This window comes from Colobus angolensis, unplaced genomic scaffold, assembly GCF_000951035.1.
Source record: "Colobus angolensis palliatus isolate OR3802 unplaced genomic scaffold, Cang.pa_1.0 Scaffold444, whole genome shotgun sequence".
In the NCBI taxonomy this organism is placed as follows: domain Eukaryota; kingdom Metazoa; phylum Chordata; class Mammalia; order Primates; family Cercopithecidae; genus Colobus; species Colobus angolensis.
This window is the reverse complement of record NW_012117866.1, coordinates 2,105,404-2,127,773: the sequence shown is the minus strand read 5'-3', so window position 1 is coordinate 2,127,773 and position 22,370 is coordinate 2,105,404. Positions and strand designations below refer to the sequence as shown.

Below are 22,370 nucleotides of genomic sequence, written 5' to 3'. Positions count from 1 at the left end.
TAATGCAGAAACAGAAAGTCAAATACCACATGTTCTCACTTACAAGCACTTACGAGCTAAACAATGGGTACTCATGGACATAAATGATGGAAACAATAGATACTGAAGACTTTTATAAAGGGAGAGGGAGAGAGGGAAGGAGGTAAAAAGAAATTACTTATTGGGTAGTATGATCACTATTTGGATGATAGGTTCAACAGAAGCCCAGATTCCAGCATTATGCAGTATACCCATGTAACAAACCTCCAAACATACCACCTGAATCTCCAAAAAAAAAAAAAAAAAAAAAGACATTCATGTTAGGAAGTTAAAACCCTGAGAACCACCTTCAAACCAATAGGAGATGGAAATCAGTGGGCAAATATCCTAACTTCCTATCCTTGTTTACCACATTTTTTTTTACTAAAAATATCTCAATGGACTTTCGTAAGAGCGGTTGAGCAATGCCCTTTCTTTCTGATCCACCTTAATGTCAAATGGTAGGATGGCTAGCCGGGTAGATACTGACCTAATGGCCTACTGGCATTTCTTTTTACAAAGAAACACAAGATACATAAGTTTTAGAGGTGCCTTTTCTGTAAGCGATATTTCAAAGGCTGTCAATACCTGAAGATTTGGGGTGACTTTGTATTCAGAGACTGGTTAAATAGAAAGGCAAGCTCCACTGTAATTTTATCTGTAGGAGCAGTTGAAATAGAAATGGAAATTACCATCAAACATAGAAGATTGCTTTCGTGCAATTTCTCTATTTTATGTTCAAAAGCTTATATTTTCAGAAACATTGTCTGTCTTTTCCTTTCCAAGTGATCAAATTCACAACTTGTTCTTGAGTCTCTTTTGCTTAAATTGCCTTAGCATTAAACTGTACAATTCCTGGTTTCTTCAAAGCACCCACGTCCTGTTTCAGTGAAATTCCTGGAGAGACCAAGGGTTGTCTCTTAGAACAGACAGCACCAAAGGGCCTTCATTAGTTTCTCACAGAAACCTGCATGGTGAAAGACATCACACATGTCTAACTAGAGTGCTTCATCTATTCGTTTTCTTACAAATGCCTACAGGTAAGACAGCACATTATAAGGGAGAAGGCCTTCAGAGGTGGATGCCTGGGGTTTCATGATGCAACAGCATAAAAAACCCAGACAAAATAACCCCACACAAAGAACTCCCGAAGTTAAACACCTTGATCATCCGTGGGCAGCACTGAGATGTAGCAAATTGCACAAAGAAAAGCTCCTATTCAGCTGTGTATACTTTCCCTGAATCTCACCTTTCCCCAAAATCATCCAATAAATTGCCTTCCAATTGCTAAAATTTCCTCTGGGGAGGTATTAGATACATCACTCTCAGAGTTTGTTTCTATACAAAATCAACTCTTACAATGGCTGACTGTTCACTTCCTGAATGACTGTTAAAATGACTGACTATTCACTTCCTACTTCTTCCTTAACTCCCTGAGTTCTACACCCGTGCTCACTCTTTGCCTTGCTGGACTACAGTTTCTGCTACAACTCTTTAGATATACCAGAGAAAAACAACAACAAGTGACAAGACAGGGTTTTCTGGGAAAGTGGTGCTGAATTTTTAATAAAACAAACAAACAAACAGCAAACATTACTCTCTTATTCTTTGAGAAGTTAACCATGATTATTCCCTATTTCCCCCAAATAGAAAAAGCTATAGTGAAATATGAAAATTAGCCCGTGTCAGTAATAATTATAGTGAGACGTTCAGCCTGTACCTACTCTGTCCATCTGCATCAAAAACCATCTCAAGTTTGTGGAAATAAATAAAGACTTCCCCCTCCTTTCCAAAATAAGAGCAGAGACTCTTTAGTCAGAGCTTGCTCTAGAAAGGGAATCCGGCACTATCACTTGCATTTGGCAGAGACTCAAAGGCCAGTGGGGAGTGGGAATACTGTAAAGTGCTACAGGTAGTTAGGCATGAGCTGGACAGGAGAGGGTTCTCCTCACCACCCCCACTAGAAATATCGGGTGATGGTTCAGCAACTATGGCACTGCCTCTCCTAAAGGGATAAATTGCCAGCACCAGGAAGAGGCCAGTTGCTGCTGGTCCACACCTGTTAACATTAAAGTGTTCATTAAAGTCAGGCCCCAGGATGAAGCAACTTCCTGGGCATGCACATTAAGAGACAAAAATGGTGAAGTATGACCTTCCAGGTATACTCCACTGGAAGAAGGAAGAAATCCTCAGATGGGCATACATACAATTCCCTAAACACACTGCGCATGCTCATTTCCTGAGGGTAAGGAGGACACTGTGCAGGTGGAAGGCCCACCCTAAGGGGAGAATCATGGGAAAGAGAGGAGCCTATAAAGTTCAGGATCAAGATTAAAGTTTCTCCTCTTTTCTCTTTGACCTTCAGGCACCCACTTGGGTCTCTTCCAAGGTTTCTTTCCTTTCTTGACTGTTCAAAGCCTTTTTAATAAACTTCCACTCCTGCTCTAGAAATTGCCTTGGTCTCTTTTTCTGCTTTATGTTCCTTAGTCAAATTCTTTCTTCTGATGAGGCAAGGGCTGAAGTTTGCTGCAGACACACACGGATTTGCCGCTGGCAACTCAAGGTAACTTGGATCTCTTCCACCGCTAACAAAAGGAGAAGGCTGTAGGTGTGCTGTGTTTGGAGTTTGCTGGCATGGGGGAACTTCAGGTGAGCTGTCCGAAAATGGGGAATCTCATGTCATTGGTTTGGGGAGCATATTTCACTTTCCCTGGTTGGTTCTGAGTTGGAAGACAGGAAAAACATAGGAAAGCTGGCAGAAACGGATGAAGTCTTGATTGCTGGGGATGACTGTTGCAGAGATTGTAGTTCGGATCCTAGAACTGGGTGCTGAATGGGTGGTAGGACAGAGTTCTGTTGTCATATATGGTCTTACCATTGTCCGTTGGTGTACTTGGCCTCTAAAGTCCATTTGCAAAACTCCACCATGGAAAAATGATTACCTGCTAGGATTAGTAATGAAATATTTGTTTACAAGAACAAAATAGATTCTTAAGAAATTATAAACTGCCAATAATTTGTTAACCAAACCAATATAATTTTAGAATAATTTTAAACATATATATATACACACACATATATACATGTATACATATGGACATATAGAAAATACAAAATATATATAATACACACATATATAATACAAAATATATACATAATACACATATAAACAATACAAAATATATATAATTACCATGATTATTGCTGGCTATAGGCATTGGAGGAGATCTCAATGGTATTGGGATATTTGGGGGCCAATTCTTTAATTTTCTAAATAAGGAAACTAAGGAATAGACAAATGTATGATCTTGTGCAAGATCATACAACTAGAAAAAGAAACAGCCTGAACCACATATCCAAATCTTTTCACATGGGGTATCCTGGGTAAGGTTCTTACTCCGAATTATGCTTTACTCTAAATTTGAAATCCACATGTCAAGTTTAGTAAAACTAGAGTCTCAGTCACGCATAAAACATTTACTTGGTATTGCGTTCACTTAATGTAAACTATTTGACTCCTAGTTTAAAGTGGTAACACCAGATTCTGCATAAATGTTAGAATAGGCCATTCAGCAAGTGGACAGGGAATACAAGACTTTTTGTATCAACAATAACAACACATTTTGACAGGCATATTTAATGTGTTTGCAAAGTTCCAAACTTCAATATGGATTGAAGATGCCAAAAAACAATTATTAATTAGTTATATTAAATAACATTAGAAAACAAAAGATGAGCCTGATCTTAAAATTAAGAGAGTCTTTAAATAATTGTCTATGGGGTTGGGGGAAGTTTAAGCATTATTGATGTACAGCAGTTAGTCATACCCCCTACTTTGATTTAGCCTGTATCTTCAAAGAAGCCAAGTCTATTTCTGGAGAGGGAATCTTGCAAACAATGATCAAAGTGTAAATGTATGCAGATACAGTGCTTCACCTTAATTACCTAGCTAGCACTTGTCAGCAGTCTCTTCCTTGGTTTCGCTGATTAGCAAGCAATCACAAATAATTATTGTTTCATCTACAATTACAATGATTCTGAGTTCTGGCTTCCAGCCCAGCAACTGCACTGCCTTTTACCCAAGTTCACTCTTCATACATTCTGAATTAGCAGTGACCCCACCTCATTTTAAAATAAATCTCCATAAAGTCCATAAATTCCTTTATGATTTTGCAAGCCAGGATCTCTCCACCACCAAAGGTAAAGAAGGTGTCTAAATCTGACAAATAGGGTCTGTAACGTGGCCAGGAAAACCTTTGTGCTTATGTGATTTCCAGCTGCTCAGCAAATACACCCTTTTCGGTTTGCTGTAGCATGCTTTGACTTTCAAAGTTCGCCTTTGCTGACTGAACTCAGAATCCTCAAAACTCTCAAAACAATGTTCCAAGAAAATAATTTCAAAATAATTACAAGATGAGATGGGAGTGTTGGGGCACATGAAATCAGCACGTTACTTTGTTCCATATAGAAAGGACCAAAAGTTCTGTTTCACACTCAAGAGGAGCCAATTGACCTAACAGCCTGAACCAAGCGGAGTGTGTTTTAAGAACCCAGGCACTAGTATTAACTAAAGTTGGTGAGAAAGCACCACTGTAGCTGGGAATTAGTTGTTAGCCTTTAAAGAAAAATCTCCCTTTTTGAAAGCTCATCCTTGTTTTAGCTCAATGCAGAAAGAGGAAAGATAAGACCTAGCTCCTGCTGAGTATTTAATATATATGTGTGTGTGTTGAACAGATGAAGAACAAAGGAATAGCCACAAAGAGAACAGAAAAGGGATGAATAAATGCCAGTTGAATTACTATGTTTCCAGAACCCTTTGAGGGTGATAATGAAGGGATATTAGTCATATTCTTGCATTGGTTACACTGATTGGCAAAGTTTATCAAAATTTAAAAGTCCTTGTATAGCCTTTCAAGGGTCTTTGTGGTACATATTCACAACCTCCCGTCCCAACATCATATTCTCCCACTATGGGGTATTGGTTAATGTGGCCACAGATGACACCAACCCACGATGTGGTCAGGGTCCTGAGGAGGAGGTAGCTGCTTTCTGGACCTCCTGCAAATGCCTTTTGCCTGTGAGCCTCCATTTTCTCGTCTGTATCATGTGTGCTGCACAATCACTTGCAGGGTGGCGGTAAGGCTTAGCAACAGTTTAGGCAACATTCCTCAAACACACCAGGTTGTCAACGAAAATAGCTACTTCCACTGAACCTATCTGAATAAAATTTCTTTTTATTGAGACAAATGACTATGAATTTTGACACGGAGTCTAAGAATATGTGATTATCTTCTCTATCTGAATAAGCAAATGGTTGATTTAGGGTACACTTTTCTTTGAAGTCTCTGTTTTTCTTTTTTCCTTTAAGTAAAAAGCTTAAATGTTTTGAATTTTTCTTGAGAATTCATGTGAACCACCTTTTGAAACATATATTTTCCTCACTTAATATATTCTATTTGTTATATTACTATATTAATACCACGTGTTTATTAATAGAAAAATATGGAGGCTGTGTTTTGTTTTTTTCCATGCAGCATAGTTTCTGAAAGGTTTAATGCTTTCCTGTATTCTTACATTTGTTTCGAAAGAAGGATTTATTAAGACACAAAATGTCACTTGAACACTGAGTGAAATATTCCAGGTTACCAACCAACTTTATTTGTAACAGTATATTTTCAAAAACCTCCTTTAAACATTAAAGCTTCAAAAGATTGTTGACTGTAAAATATCAAAGGTTAAATAATACCACTGATTAAGAAGTGATCCATTGACACAGTATGAAATTATAGATTTCAAAAATTAGAAAACAAGATTTTTGAATATACATGGGACTCCTTAAAACATTTAAATCAATTCCATCCACCTACCATCATATCCACTCTCAAAAAGGTCCTAAAATGTAACAAATGAGTCTATTGGTGCTGGCACCTAACTATGGAAAAGTGTTTATTTTGTTATTTTTTCCTCAGTTCAGAGTTGAAGGTAGAAAAAAGCACTTGGAGTTTGACATGGAGTTTTAAATCCATTGGGTGTGCAGGTATACCTGTGTCTCCTTTTGCTTGTGTGTGTGTGGTTTTTTTTGGTTGTTTGTTTGCTTGTTTGTTTTTGAGACAGGGTCTTACTCTGTCACCCAGGCTGGAGTGCAGTGGTGCGATCTTGGCTTACTGCAACCTCTGCCTCCCAGGTTCAAGCAGTTCTCCTGCCTCTGACTCCCGAGAAGCTGACATTACAGGCATGTGCCACCATGCCCAGCTACCTTCTGTATTTTTAGTAGAGATGGGGTTTGTGTCACCATGTTGGTCAGGCTGGACTTGAACTCCTGACCTCAAGTGATCTGCTCTCCTCGGCCTCCCAAAGTGCTGGGATTACAGTTGTGTGCCACCATGCCCAGCACTTTTGCTTGTGTTTTGTTCTGCTTTGCTTTCTATGGAGGTGGCCTTTGGTATGACTTCCTGCATCTGCTCTTCATGCCTGTCATCGGAATGATGACAATATTTGAGACATGCACTGCAGGGTTCTCAGCCTAAGGTGGGGGGCATCACAGATCCAGGCCACACGGGCCCTTTTACATCAGCAAAGGTCTGGGTCTAAAGCCTCACCTCCTCCTGTACCTTCCACCACTACGCTAACCACGTCTCTAATCCTATGCCCTAATTATATAGATGAGGAAATAGGCTCAGGAATTCACATCGACCCAGCAATCCCATTACTGGGTATATACCCAGAGTAATGTAACTCATTTTACCATAAAGATACATATATGTGTGTGTTCATTGCAGCACTATTCACAATAGCAAAGACATGGAATCAACCTAAATGCCCATCACTGATAGACTGGATAAAGAAAATGTGGTACATACACAACATGGAATATTATGTAACCTTGAAAAAAGAGTGAGATCTTGTCTTTTTATAGGCACATGGATGGAGCTGGAGGCTATTATCCTTAGCAAACTAACACAGGAACAGAAAACCAAATACCACATGTTTCACTTGTAAGTGGGAGCTAAATCATGAGAACTCATGAACTCAAAGGAAACAGCAGACACTGGGGTTTACTGGAGGTCGGAGGGTGGGAGGAGGGAGAGGAGCAGAAAAAATAACCATTGGGTACTGGGTTTAATAACTGAGTGATGAAATAGTCTGTACACCAAACCCCCATGACATGAGTTCACGTATAACAAACCTTCCCATGTACTCCTGGGCTTAAAATAAAAGTTAAAAATTAAACAAAAAGAAAGCTCAGTGCCTGAGGTTCTAATGAAGAATGGAAGAATTCAAGTTATACACATCTGCAATTCTATGATGACTTGTATGTTTTTTAATGAGCAATTAGAAGGTATGAGAGGCACAGTAATTAATATCACTAGACATAATACTAGGGTTGGAATCTTCCATCATGAGCTTTGGTGTGTACCTTAGCATAAAACATCCTATAGCATACAACATCTTATTATTGTTCAGTGGGCTTTGGGCACCAACTTAGCTGTTGCTTGGAGCTGAATTTAGAATCAGGCAAGCTCCTAAACCGTTAGTTGTTGATGCAAATAATGCTCTAATTTTTGGTTCAAAGTAAATTAGTTCTATTCTTTGCTAGATGAGGTTTATTGCCTTTTCTGCTAGCACTATAAATTGAGAAAAGCCAATTTTGGCTGTTGAAAAATCACTGGTGAGTAAATTTTCAAGTGTTGATAGCCTAGGTGAAATTGCTTTAGAATCTTTATCAGTGAAAGAACAGTTAATAGAGTGTTTCTCTTATTGAAATAGTCCCACTTCTAAGAAACTACTATAATTTCAATTTATCCTGTATTTTGCCATTTTTTGGTGAGATGTTCTTACTAAGTAGCCACATTATGTAAAATTAGATGTAGTTTTAAAGCACCTTTATAAAGATTAATTTCCTTCAGTCATTATAGTTCCTCTTAAATGTAACAGGAACTTCACCTTATATTGTAAATTTGTGCCTTTTTATCTATTTCAAAGTTTCCTGACAAAACTAAGAAATCTGCGAGAAAAAGCTCAATATGACAAACCATGTTATTTCTTACATGTGAAGGAGGGTATGAACTTGCAAATGAAGTGATGTTTACTGTATCCCCATTAGTGGAAACAGAATCTGCCTAAACATAACACTCTGGCTTCCTGATAAAGACACAGTCAATCTTCTGTGGCTAAACAATGATTACTCATATTTTGTGCAGAGTTGGTCTGGTAAAATAGAAAATCCAAGAAAAAATGAGGTAGAGAGAGAGAAAAGAAACAAGTGAGAGAATGATGAAAAAAAATTGGAAGTCCAATCCCAAGGTCAGTAGGTCAAAGAATTAATTGCAAAATATGAGTAAAAATGAAATAGGAAGATCAAACGTCCAAAGAGCTAATCAGCCTTGAGAAAACAGGTCATTATCCAGTGGGGTCAAATGTGTTTTGGGGTCAGTATATACACATATTTTTGTTTACAAAGAAAATGCAGAAATCTCAAAATCTCCATAAATCCATGATATAAAATAGGCTCTGATCATCTAGTTAATAATAAATAATTTGTAAGGAAATTTTTAAGTCACAGAGTGTCAACTGAGTCAGTTGCAGCCACATTTACCTCCTTCCCTCCTGGAAGTTATAAAAACAATCATCAATTCTGCAGTAGGGTAGAAAAGAAGGAAGAGTCCACTAGTCTCCCAGGATATTTGAAACAAGCAGAACTCACCCATCATGACAGATATCAGAAGAGTGTTATCATTTTGGGGTCTGTAGTGGTTCGGAGCGGGCAAGAATGGGTCTTCCAGAAGAGTCACGTTCTAGTGCCCTGTTTTGTCTTGTTGCTGGTGACATACATCTGTCCCTTTTGTGAAAATTCATCAAACTGGACACTTACACTTTGCATACTTTTCTGTGTTCCACTATAAAAGAAACTTTACTTAAAATAGCAAGAAATAAAGGGATTGTCTCTCGCGTCCTTTAAAATCTCCATGAGGTTGTCAGAGCTTATGATGTGCATTTTATACTGAGAAAACTGGACATCCAAGAGTGAAAGAAATACCATGTCTGCAACACAAATCTGCACTTTCTCATAACCAGTCTGTAGCTTTGAAGCCCAGGTAGAGGTGGAAAGATGCCAATAGTTTGCAAACATGCTATGTGTTGTAGACACCAATTTGGTCTATGAGGGCCATAGAAAATTACCTTGAAATCTAAGGTAAGCATATTTCAGACAAACAAAGAAGTGAGCTTTTGTGATTGAAGGTACTAAATAATGTTTTTTTAAGAGAAAAACTCCACTGACCAGAATGGGAGGAGACATTTAACCAAGATCACACATAACATGAGAGGCGAATTTGGGGGCTAGTCAGTAGGGTCGTGCCATGGGAAGAAGAAAGCCCACATTCTTCCTATCTTCATCTTTGTAAGGACAAGTAACCTCTGGCTCCATTTTCTCATGAGTAATTGTAAGCAATTCAGAACTTGGAGTGAGTATCTGAAAGAATGCATACCTCATAAGAGTGATCCTAATAGCTAGTCTATGTCTCAAGGATGTCATATCATCAGTGATGCATTGATTAATAAGAGTTAACATTAACTGAACAGGCACTCCATTTTAGAGCCTGTGCTACTCACTTTATATCTATTGTGTCTTTCTCTAAAAAATTATTTTTTAAATTGACAAATAAAAATTGTATGCATTTATGATGCACAACATGTTTTGAAACATCTACACATTGTGGAAAGGCTAGATTAACCTAATTGACATATGCATTACTTCACATACTTATTTTTTGGAGGCAAGAACATTTAAAATCTACTCTCTTAGCAATTTTCAAGTATACAATTCCATTACCAACAGTAGTTACCATGTTCCACAGTATTTCTCCTGTCTAATTGACATTTTGTATCATTTGATTAACAGCTATTGTCGCTTTTAATCCTCATGGTATCAGAATGCCATAGAGTCTATTGGGTGTAGATCTTACACATGGACAAAAAGTAGCTTATGAAGGTGGAGTTATTATACTTGGAACAGATGTGTGACATTGACATTCTGACTCCAGAGCTTACTGCTATGAACTCTGCCTATGCACTAACTCTGGATGAGAGGAAAAGGAGGGCCATGTGGTGTTTAGGTCCCCATCCTCTTCCTACTAAGAAAAGGCCCTCCCTCTAATCTACATGGCTCTGGTGGAACCACCAGGCACATGTATGTATAAGATGACAGATTTTATTGATTAAGCTGGCCCATGAAGGTATCTGTGCCTTGCATACTCCTGTCCCCAGCCTAACTAATAAATTATAACATGATGGACCTTGATGGACATTTGAGGTATTTTTGGAACAGACACTTATTCCCATTTTGAAATAATGAAACCATGCTTCTTTTTTACACAAAATTTATTTTAAGATATTTACTAATCCTAGGAGATATGGAAATGTGAGGCTAAGAAAACAGTAGATGAGAAAGAAAGCTGAAAAAGTCACAGGTTCTGAATCACAAGCAAACTCCCAAGGGCAGAAGTAAAACATGAAAGCCAAGTGTAATAGAAGAATGCTTACAAACCTCAGGTCCCAGCAAAAATTCGAGTATTAAACAAAAAAAATAGTAATTGGTAATTAAAATCTGTATTATCTATAACTCTGTGAGTAAAGTCATCCGCAAATTCAAACACATCAGTATTAGCTTTGGGAGGACAGGAGTTTTTGTTTCTTTGTATGTTGCTGTATAATACCTTGCACCTAGAAAGATGTTGTCACATAGTAGGCACTCAATAAATACATGTTGAATGAATGAATCATCCCACATTTCCCATCAAGCAATTCATAAGTTCCCTATGGTTTGAGTGTTCTGTGACAGAAATTATGTGACCTTAAGGAGTTTACCTTACAGCTGGAGGTTAAAGGGTACATATACAACAGCGGTTGGTTATGAAAGAATGAGTTACCTTGATAAAGTCCAGTGAGGCTAGAAACACAAAGCAGGCAAGGATATAGTCACTGTACTGAAAAGATCATACTTCACGTGTGTTTCCAGAGAGAATGGATTTAGATTGGGGAACAAAAGACAGAAAAGTAAATCCTAGGAGGAAAATAATTAGGAGAAGGAGGAGGAGGAGGAAACCACACTTTAGGGTAGAATGTTTTGACTTCCTTGGCTCAAAAAAGGAGATGAGAGATGATAGAGTTTTCACATCAGCTCAGAGCGATATAAAAAAGGAAAAATAATACTATCGCACATTACGGGAAAACAGCGCATAATATCAAATTAAGTCCGAAGAGGAAAATAATTATATGAAAGAGAGTATCACTGTTCATCTTTTCCTCTCTAATTCTCTCCCCCACCGGCCCATATCAATGTCTCCATTATAAGGTGATTTTAATATTTATAGCCGGATGCTTGAAGGTTTATACTTCTTGGATTGAGATTACACTCCTCTCTTTAGGATCACTATATACTGAGTTTTAACATAAATGAATAGAACTCTTTTAGGTTAGTGCATTTTACCATGAATTACAATGTTTGCCTGCATTGGATAGCAAGGCTACACATCAGCTCTCCTGCAGGTTAATGGGGAGATAGTTACTGTTACTGATGAGAAATAATTTTAAAGAAACTACTTACAGACATTCACTTAATTTCTTTTTACTTATAAAAGCTACAATAGAGAGACAACTGGATTGTCCACAGGATAATACAGAGCAGCTGTCTCTTTTCTGGACAATAATGTACCTGGGACCAGTGCCCTCCTCTTCTCCCCAAAAGAGGGACTGTGCATAGGACACATGACCTGTCTGTCCCCCTGCCTGGTAGCCCCAGCCTGCCCTGGGTGACATGGGGCTGTTTGCAGAGGTCCTTCACTCCACAGAAGAAATAATCAGAGAATGATTGATAGATAGGATGCCATTTGGAGGGAGAATGAAGTCAACACTTTTCTATGTACATAAAGCATTGTGTATGGAAAATGTAAAAAGATACTGCATGTGGACCTACAAGGTTGAATATTTAGTTTATCTTCAGGGAAGATTCCAGTACTTCTCCTTGCTGGTGACTCAGAATGTCACTCTGGCATGGAGAAAAATTCATTTATAGTCCATTTCTTGGACAGTTATTTACATATTTATATATATGGTATATAAATGGTTTTAAAGATTATCGATTTAGACCTTGGGGTAATAGTGAAAAGTTGGAGAAGGTATTCCTTTTCATAATACTAAGTATATCCAAATGATATGTATGTGTGTGTGTGTGTCTGGGTTTGAGTATAACTATAAATGTATATATGTTATAATAAATGTAGTATTGTACATATACACATTATATAGAAAACACTATATACATGTATATGTTATATATAGTAAGCACATTACATATATAATTTATGAATTATAGTACTCTGAAAAGTATTATGGTATATATATGCATTGTTATATAACAATTATACAATGTATAACATTATATATAGCATAATTTTTAATATTATATCTATATATGTAGAGAAAAAGAGACATTATACATTGCATATAGATAGATAGATAGATAGATAGATAGATAGATAGATAGATAGAAAATTTCAATTTAAAGCTCAACTTTTCCCAACTACCTTTTTCAAAAAGTTGTCAGTCTAAAATTCTTTGCATGCTGCTGAATCAAGAAGAGGTTTAATCTCCCATGATTCTCTGTACACAGAACCAATATCTTTTTCTCAGTTAATGGGAGTCACAGAAATAAAGAAAAAATCTAATAAAAATGTCTTTTCATTTTACTTTTAGTAGTTTCATAGTGTAGAAAACTTTAAATCCTCTCTGAAACTTAAGAAATGCTTCTCTATGGCCTTTGCTGACCTCATTTTTCCACAGTCTCTTCCTTTTTGGTTTTGAACAAGCATGGGTGATACACTAAACCAAAGGAAAAAAAAGGCAATTTGTTCACTCTGTTTGTCCTAAGGACAGTCAACGAATCTAGACAAGTTTAAAAAGATTCTTGAAGCAGATCTTCTATGACAAAATGAAGCAGATATTTTGATAAGGGGAAAAGAAGAAAACTCAAGCAGACAAAATTATGAAATGTAGGCAAATCTCAGTTAAAATTCAGGCAGGGTGAATTAATGGCCTGGTTCTGTGCACAACATTAAACACATTTCTAAGATCTCTTTAGCAGATCTCAGAAAACCTCCATCAGTGGGATCTATGGATGCCCCTTGTAAACTGAGAAATACCTGGGCATTCTGCTTCCATGAAAAGTCCTCCAGAATGTGGTCATCTGGTGGTTTTCTCACACTGACAATTCACTCTAGCTAAAGTATGCATACTAAGTGCAGCCCCACAGCCAGGAGTTGCTGAATTTCCATCACCTCCTTCATCAGACCTGCTTTTGCCTTTTCCTTGGAGGAGCACAGAAGAGTAGCCTTTGTCTGAAATAATATTTGCTTCCTTGCTTATCAACTAAACTCAACTACCCTGCAGGAGGAATTTGTTGCTGTTTTCTTACCCAGTTAGACTCAGTCTAACTACTGGCTGAGACCTTGAATCCCCGTTCTTCCCTGATTAGTAAGTCATCTCTAACTTTTGATTCTGGCTCCATTTATGTTTTCCCTTTAAAATAACAGCTGACATTTGCAGAACTCTAACCACTTGCCAAACATCATTCTATTTGCTGGACAAGTATGAAGTTGTTTAGCTCTTCAAACACCCCTTGAGGTAGTTACCATCATTTTCTTCATTTCCCATTCAAGGACACTGAGAAGTAGGACTGCAGAAACTTGCCTAAAACGATGCATCTAGGGAAGGGCAACACTAGGATTGAAATCTGGAGTTCGCACAATTGTGACCCCTGAGAAGTTTCCATTCCTTAATCCCTGGGACTGTGAATATATTCCTTTACGTGGAAAAAGGGAATTTGCAGATGTAATTAACACTATTAATCCATTGACTTTAAGATAGGGAAATTATCCTGCATGGTCCAGGTAGGTTCAAGGTAATCACAGGAGCCCTTAAAAGTCAAGGCAGGGCAAGCACAGTGCTTCACATCTGTAATCCCAGCACACTGGGATTGCTTAAACCCAGGAATTTGAGACGAGCCTGGGCAACATAGCAAGACTCCATCTCTTAAAAAATAAATAAAACATAAAAACAAAGGCAAGAGAGGAAATCAAAGAAATTCAGTTTCCTTGCTGGTTTTGAAGGTGGAAAGAGGGTATGAGCTAAGGAGTGTAGGTCACCTCTTGAGGCAGAGAATAATCCCAGGCTGAAGCCAGTGAAGAAGCAGGGATTTTAGTTCTGAATGAGAAGAGAAGCAGATCCTCCTCCTCTGAGCCAGCCCAGACAACACCTTGACTTCAGATTTGTAAGACTCTACACAAGGAGCACAGCCAAGTCCATCTGGACTTCTGGGCTGAAGAACTGTGAGATAAAAAATTAGTGTTGTTTTAAGCTGCTTGGTTGGTGGTGATTTGTTAGGTTCTGGAAGTAATCGAAACCTAACACAAAATCTAAGCAAATTCATAGCACAATGGTTGCATTTGACCCTGATGCTTCCATCACTGCCACCTTGATATTTGGACATACATTCAACTCCCCAGCATCCTGGCACCCAGCTCCTCTTTCCTAATCATCACTGAAGAAAGTGCCAGATTCCCTTGTATTCCCCTCATCATTTCCCCAAGCACTTCCCTTCTCTCCTATTCTCACTTTCCAAAGGCCATCTTCCTGTACAGCCTGCAGAATCATGAGCCAATTAAATTTCCTGTCTTTATAAATTACCCAGTATTGGGTATTTATTCATAGCAGTGTGAGAACAGACTAACACAACAGTCTATTTCAAGGATTGAGTTTTTCCTCAGTGTATTTTCCCTCAGTATTTTCCTCAGTGTATTTCAGCAGTCCATTTTCACACTGCTATAAAGATACTACCTCAAGACTGGGTAATTTATAAAGAAAAGAGTTTTAATTGACTCACAGTTCCACATGGCTGGGAAAGCCTCAGGAAACTTACAATCATGGGAGAAGATGAAGAGGAAGCAGGCACCTCTTTACAAGGCAGCAGGAGAGAGAAGCAAGTGCGGGAGAAACTGCCACTTATAAACCATCAGATCTCGTGAGAACTCCCTCACTATCACGAGAACAGTGTGGGGGAAACTACACCCATGATCCAATCACCTCCCACCATGACTTTCCCTGACACATGAGGATTACAATTCTGGATGAGATTTGGGTAGGGACAAAGAGCTGAACCATATCACCTAGGTATCATTTTGTTTTCCTCCAGGATTCCTATGGTATACAGGATTATGTTAGGATTCTGTAAGTGAATCCAGAGAACCCAATAGGCCTCACTGAAACTCTCCTGGTGCACAAATATGAGATAACATGTTATGGTAGCTCATAGAATTAGTAGCCCAAACAGTGGAAATGTAATAGCAAACATAATGCAAGGAAACTATCAATCCTTTCTAACCAGGTTTTGTTTTCAGGCAGGTGTCCCTGGACCAGAGTCTCTGCTGTGCTCTTGGTCAAGAAACCTTAGTCACCTGAATTTTCTGTCTTTGGACTAAGGTGAAACAGTACCCGAATGATGATACAAATTACTCTCAAAGACTAAGAATCCAAGTGTGTGACATTACATAGCTTTGCATCTATGGAAACCTAAATCATAATTGTTTCCACTGCCCAATTATGTTCCTTTTCATAACATTTACTATTCTGGCTATATTTATCATAGAACCTAGGAACCTTAGAGTTAACCTGAATCTAATCAAATTTCAGACCTCCTGGCCGAAGACCCTAATGGAAGAGCAAAACTAAATCAACGTATTACCAATCTCAAGTCTCTCTCTGAGGACCTAGACCACTGAATTTTGTTGTCATTTTCAGGTTGATCCTATAATGCATGTTCTACAATATCTGTGCTCCACCAGCTCAGTGAGGAATCAACTGACTATTAAAAGTAAATGTTGGTCTCCATATACCTTTTGGCACTAGTCTATGAAATAATTGACTGAGGAACGATTTCAGATTAAGGAAAAGCTAAAAGCAATGTGTGATCTTAGATTAGACATATGATTGGAATACATGTATATTTTATATACAAAATATTGAGGACATTGACAAAATTTAAATACAGAATATGGATTAGATAATAGGAATGTATCAAGGTCAACATTTTAAAAATATAATTTCAACTTTTATTAAGTGGGTACATGTGCAGGTTTTTTTTACATAGTACCCGACAGTTTTTCAACCCTTATCTCCCACCCTCTAGTAATCTGCAGTTCTATTATTGTCATCTTCATGGCTATCGTACATGGGATTCCTTACTGGATTTTGCTCTCAACATGAACATTATTGGTGTAGAGAAATGCCACTGGCGTTTGTACATTGCTTTTGTATCCTGAAACTTTGCTAAAGTTATTTATCATTTCCAGGAGCCTTTTGTTGGAGTCTTTAGGGTTTTCTAGTTATAGAGTCATCAGTGAAGAGAGATAATTTGACTTCTTCTTTTCCTTTTTGGGTGCCTTTTACTTCTTTCTCTTCCCTGATTGCTCTGGCTAGGATTTCCAACATCAAATTTTTTGATGTTTGTCATTATACTGTAGTTATGTAATAGAATGTCTTTGTTCTTTCTAAGAAACACACATTGAAATGTTTAAGAATAAAAGATCATTATATGTAATTTACTCTAAAATGGTCAAGAGAGAGGAGAGAGAAAGAGACAGAAAGAATAAGAAAAGAGAGTGAGTAAATGGGGCAAAATGCAAACAATTTGTCAATCTATGTAAAATGTGTACAAGAGTTGTGTTGTATTTTTGCAACTCTTCTGTATGTTTAAAATGTTAAAATAACAGTTTTCCCAAATATTAAATGTTGCCTCATACAAGCATTTATGAGCATGGAAAATGTGGCTCCTGAATGATAGTATACAAAATCTGGTGATGAGCGAATACACTGAAAATATCAAGAGTTGAGCTGCCATCTTAGAAGAATATTAGCTATAAATCAAATGATGAATACATCAATTTTAAATAGACTAGAAAACCAATAATTATAAGGTTACAAGACTGCAATAAACATGAATTATCTCCATTGTATGTATTTTCATCCCTACTTGCCAGTTTTATGAGATGCAGTCCCCAGTACATTTTCAATTAATTCAACATAGAAGATTCACTTCTAGTTTGTTTTCAAGTTGTTTCAAACCCTGACCATCTTTTTGATTGCTCTACCTTCCAAAAGAAAAGAAGTAAACACAAATTTTCTTTCCTGATTTACTTCATTGTTTTCTTCTTTTTAATTAACATTTACCTATAAAAGATTGTCTCTTGACTTTTTATATATATATATTTGAAGAGGACATGTGCCTCCATAAAAGGAAATAAGAAAATAAATCGATTTTGTGAAATCAAAATATTTGAATTATGGTTTCTCAATATTCAAAAAAACTCTTGCAGTTTCTGTACTTATTTCTTCTGATGCATAGAGTTTCAGAGACTACATATGTTTCACAACCACACATATCCACTTGAAATAAAAACATTATAAAGTTAGAAAGTGACTCTGTCGAAGGTTTTCTTTTAACTCTCCTACCAACACGTCCTAGCCATGACTCTTGTCTTTCCCATTCTTTCTTCTTGGCCATTGTATTCATCATTTATACCCACACCATGTGGCCGTGGACTACAGAGGTTGATTTAAATTCGAATCATTGTCTACCTTTGCAGGCTTATCCTGTGAAAGTTTAGCAATGGTGCTACATCTGCCCGTGAATTCCATTTATTGCTCCCTGCCTTCCCAATGAATAATAGAAATTTTGCTAGATTTTCTTCTGCCAGGACACTTTTCAATCTTCCATGCCCTTAGGATTCAGATTTCATGTTAAGATGCTTCTATATGAATACAGCAATCAAATTGTCTCCCTGGTTAGAGAGAAATCTCTCACTCAGCTGTCTAAATTTCCGCAATTGTAAAAGAATGAACAAAAAATACATTGTTTTATAATGCCAAAAGGACAAAAACAGCTAGTAGAAATGGGAAATATTTTTTATCATACCAAACTCTAAGCAAAAGAACTCCTTTCAGTTTAAATAATGCAGTTCTGGAGCTGTAAGAAGTCCCAAAAATGTTTCTCCTAAAATTCACCTCAATCCGCTTTATAATATTTTAGATATCAGATTCACAGGTTTAAAGCTCCCTTGGGAGAAACTATGATGTCATAAATTTAAAGGTTCTTGGCATTTTGTAAATTGAGCCTTATCTTGCCTTTATTGGCCCATAGCTATATAGTGTCTCACCTACATTAATGATATAAATCAGACCTTCCAGACACTTTCTGAGTTTTGTCTTTTAGGAGGTCCAACTTCCCTTTCCTGCCACAGGATGCCCCTTTGTTCTTAGAATAAACATGTTTTTATTTGATAAAATTAACTTGACTTGGATTCTGATCTTTGCATCCTTCATTGAGGGGGTTCAGAAAATCCACTCCCAAAGCTGGCCGTGAGCCCTCGTAAGAATCGTGCTTTGTATTAGAGTATGTAAATCGGTCCTCACCCCCAAACATGAACATCTCTTCACCCAGCCTGACCAGTGTGTCAATGTGCTCAAACCATTCACACCTCCCTGCTTCCACCAAATAATTCTTTGCTTCTGAACATTCTGAACTTTGGCTTGGGCTGTCCCTGCGTATAGAACATGTGAAACCCTTCTAATCCCTACTATCCCCACCATCACAACCTTGTCATGCATGTTCTGACCTGGTCTCTTATTGCTGGTCTTCACTGAATGCCATTTATACTATAAAGCCGAATTCCCTCAAAGAGGAAGTCATATTCTTGTCTTCCAAACTCCCATAGAACTTTATTCCAAACTCTTATAAACCTGGAATTCTATAGGACTTATCACACATTGAATTTATTTTTTAGAGACAGTGTATCACTCTGTCCACCAGGCTGGAGTACAGTGGTGCAATCATAGCTCACTGCAGTCTCAAACTTCTGGGCTCAAGCACTCCTCACACCTCAGCCTCCAAAGTAGCTAGGGCTATAGACAGAGCCATCACACCTGGGTGATTTAAAAAAAACTCACAGAAACAAGTTCTTGGTATGTTTCCCAGGATGGTCTCAAACTCTTAGCCTCAAGTGATCCTCTTGCCTTGGCCTCCCAAAGTGCTGGGATTACAGGCAAGAGCCACCACACTTGGCCACTAATTTGAATAACTGTGAGCCATGTGTCTCTTCTGTGTTCCCTTCATACACACAAGAGCCTCTAGCAATGGGTTTACATAGTAGACATAATTTAATGAAGTTTTGTGAGGTGAAGGATGTGTGCTGTTTGTTCTTGTTTGAGGTCCTCTTTGGCCCCATAGATATCCCAATTCTGTTTTTACAGCCCTGATATTTGTGACAATCAACTTGTGCTTGACTATCTACTGTGCAGAACAACCACTCAGAGTACCCAACCACTAAAAGCTCACGCGCGCGCGCGCACACACACACACACACACACACACACACACACACACACATACAAATACACACTCCTGAGAACTTCTCCCTCCACATCCCAACATTCTGGGCTGCGTTATCAAACATGATAGTAGGTAGTGCAGGCATCACCCTCTGGTCATGCTCAATTGTAGCAAGTGTAGAATCATGCCAGCTGGACACTTAACAACATATTTTTTCATTAGGAGGAAATTATAATTGAGATTTAGAAGCACTGTTCCTTTGAAGCAAGGTCTTGCAAAGTCAGCATGGGATGAAGTAGCCATGTATCTTTGTGCATTCAGAATTAGTAAAAGCAAGACAGGAAGAGGTGCTTTTCAGAAAAAAAGATAAAAGCATGACTTTCATACAGGTTAAAAAAAAATGAATGCATGTAAATGATTTTATTTTACTTATTAATCAATGAGACAACTGGACAGATAATATAACTGGTTCAAGTGGGAAAATGCACAAATTCATGTATAGCAAATGAGTTGAATTGCAAAAGAAGGCAAAACTGTAGACATTTTTGAGAATCAGTTGAAACTCTATCATACAAGACAGAGTTTGCATATCAGTTACCTCTGATTTACAAAGAGTTACAAAATAGCTCAAAGTCAATGAACAGGGATAGAGTTGTACTGCCTGGAAAAGTGTGTAAGAGCCAAAGCATGTGATATGGTTTGGCTGTGTCCCCACCCAAACCTCATCTTGAATTGTAACTCCCAAAATCCACACGTGTCATGGGAGGGACCCAGTGGGAGGTAAATGAATCATGGGGGTGGTTACCTTCATGCTGTTCTCGTGATAGTGAGTGAGTTCTCACAGGTTCTGATGGTTTCATAAGGGGCTTTTCCCCTTTTGCTCAGCACTTCTCTCTTCTGCCACCATGTGAAGAAGGGTGTGTTTGCTTCGCCTTCTGCCATGATTGTAGGTTTCCTGAGGCCTCCCCAGCCATGGGGAACTGTGAGTCAATTAAACCTCTTCTCTTTATAAATTACCCAGTCTCAGGTGTTTCTTCATAGCAGCCTGGGAGCAGGCTAATACAGCATAGTTTTTCACTGACGTACATTTATTCATTACAGTGCCATATGGGGAGAGGGAGAGAGCTAATGCCTGTTTTCTAATATATTTGCAGCACCTTGTTTCAGTTCTCAAGAGGCTGAGTTGTACATCCTCCCCTGAGTCTCTGAAGAATGCTATAGTATCCTTGTAACAAATTCTTCTTCTTTGGTTAGTTCAGCTTGTTTAAGAGATTTTCTGTCGTGCATTTGGTAAGATAACATTCATTTCTTCAGAAACGAAACAAATCAAAACAAAAAGCACCAATACTTGCCAGGCATACTCTCTGAACCCTTGGTTGCCTTCCCTTTCTGGTACAGGGTTTCTGGAATTTATTTGGTGAAATCAAGACTGAGGGCACCCTGGATAGAGACACTCATATAATTTCATATCCTCTTGGGGTAGCTCAATGCTGGTCTGTGATTTGGAAAACCATAAAATCAAATACATAATGGAAAGAAGGCAATGGTCTTAGATAATTGTACTCAGAACAAGTGAGGGGTAATGACATCAAGATCACAGCAGAGGGTGGGCACATGTTCTTGGAAAGCAGACGGCCTAGTGACACATGACCAGCATTTCTACTGAGCAGCTGTGGACTGAACCTGAGTAGGTGATATCTTTAGACAGTGCACACCTGCCACATCTCACCCAGGTGCCCACTTCACCTATTCCATCCTTTCAGGTTTCTCTTTCTGGCCCAAGAAGACATCAGAATCTCCAAGTCCTTCTTCTTAGTCCCCAGAGTCTGACCTGTAAAAAAACTCTGATTCCATTCATGCCCACATCCAAAGACACACCCTGCCGTGATACAATTGCTATTCCTTTTCAGGCTGCAATGAATGTTATGAGCTTCTTTTCACCTGGGATGAACCCCACCTGCACGGAAACCTTGTCCCCATTGTTATCATGCCTCAAAGATTATCCTGCTTTGTGGATGAATGAATGGTTCCCAACAAACCCCCATGTGATGGCAGTTCCTGACCTGCCACTCAGACTCAACCTTCTCATCAAACTCACTGATGCTAGATGGAAAAAAAGAGATAGCATTATTTAAATACACTTTGACAGCACCATATAAATCAATTTTTACAAAAGTTCCAGGGAAAATGCCACTTCGTACTCTAGTGAAAACACTTTTTAAAACATACATTCTAAATTTTAAGCATCTGTTAATTTTGTTATGCTTTATAGCGTATTAGTTTCTTATTTCTTACTAATCATTTAGTCATTTTCAAAGAATGGCTTAGCTACCTTTATTATTTTTTCATAGACATGCTTGATAAAAATTACTAATTAAAATAGATAAAATGGTCTTTTGTTGTAAAAATTATACATGCTTATATTATTCTAATTTATATATGTTCTTCATAATAATAAAAAGCTCAATAGAGAGTTAAAACAGAAAGGCTTCTACTTTTGAGTTGTATTAAAAATTTGGTTTAGATTACTAGACTCAGAGCTGGAAGTTACCCTAGAAATAAAAATAGTTCTATGGTTTTTAAATCTTGTATTGTTCCTTGTTTAACAATGCCCTTTTGAAATAAAATCAAACAAAAAATCAACCTGGTATATGAAGCAGATCAAAGGTGAGCCCATTTTATACATTGGAAAATTGAAACACAGAAAAATCAAGTGACTTTTCCAAAGGTCCAATTGTCACAGAAGGCACGAGAACTCAGATGTCTTGACTCATATCTTTCCTTTATGCCAATTAAGAGTTGACCCTCCCACTGTGTGAGTGTGTGAGTGTGTGTGTGTGTGTGTGTGTGTGTGTGTGTGGTCTACCTTTTAATTCTGTTTAACTAGAGCTATCACTTACTACTTACAAGAAAA

The 22,370-nt window shown here is 37.9% G+C and overlaps 1 long non-coding RNA gene across 1 annotated transcript in view; it reads right to left on the bottom strand.

Annotated features, from left to right (window-relative positions):
• The window catches only part of LOC105522896, a 45,831-nt gene that overhangs the window by 1,741 nt on the left and 21,720 nt on the right, over nucleotides 1-22,370 (bottom strand). The window contains exon 2 of the long non-coding RNA XR_001003507.1: nucleotides 9,147-10,564. This is a non-coding gene — a long non-coding RNA (uncharacterized LOC105522896). The remainder of the gene's footprint in view (nucleotides 1-9,146; nucleotides 10,565-22,370) is intronic.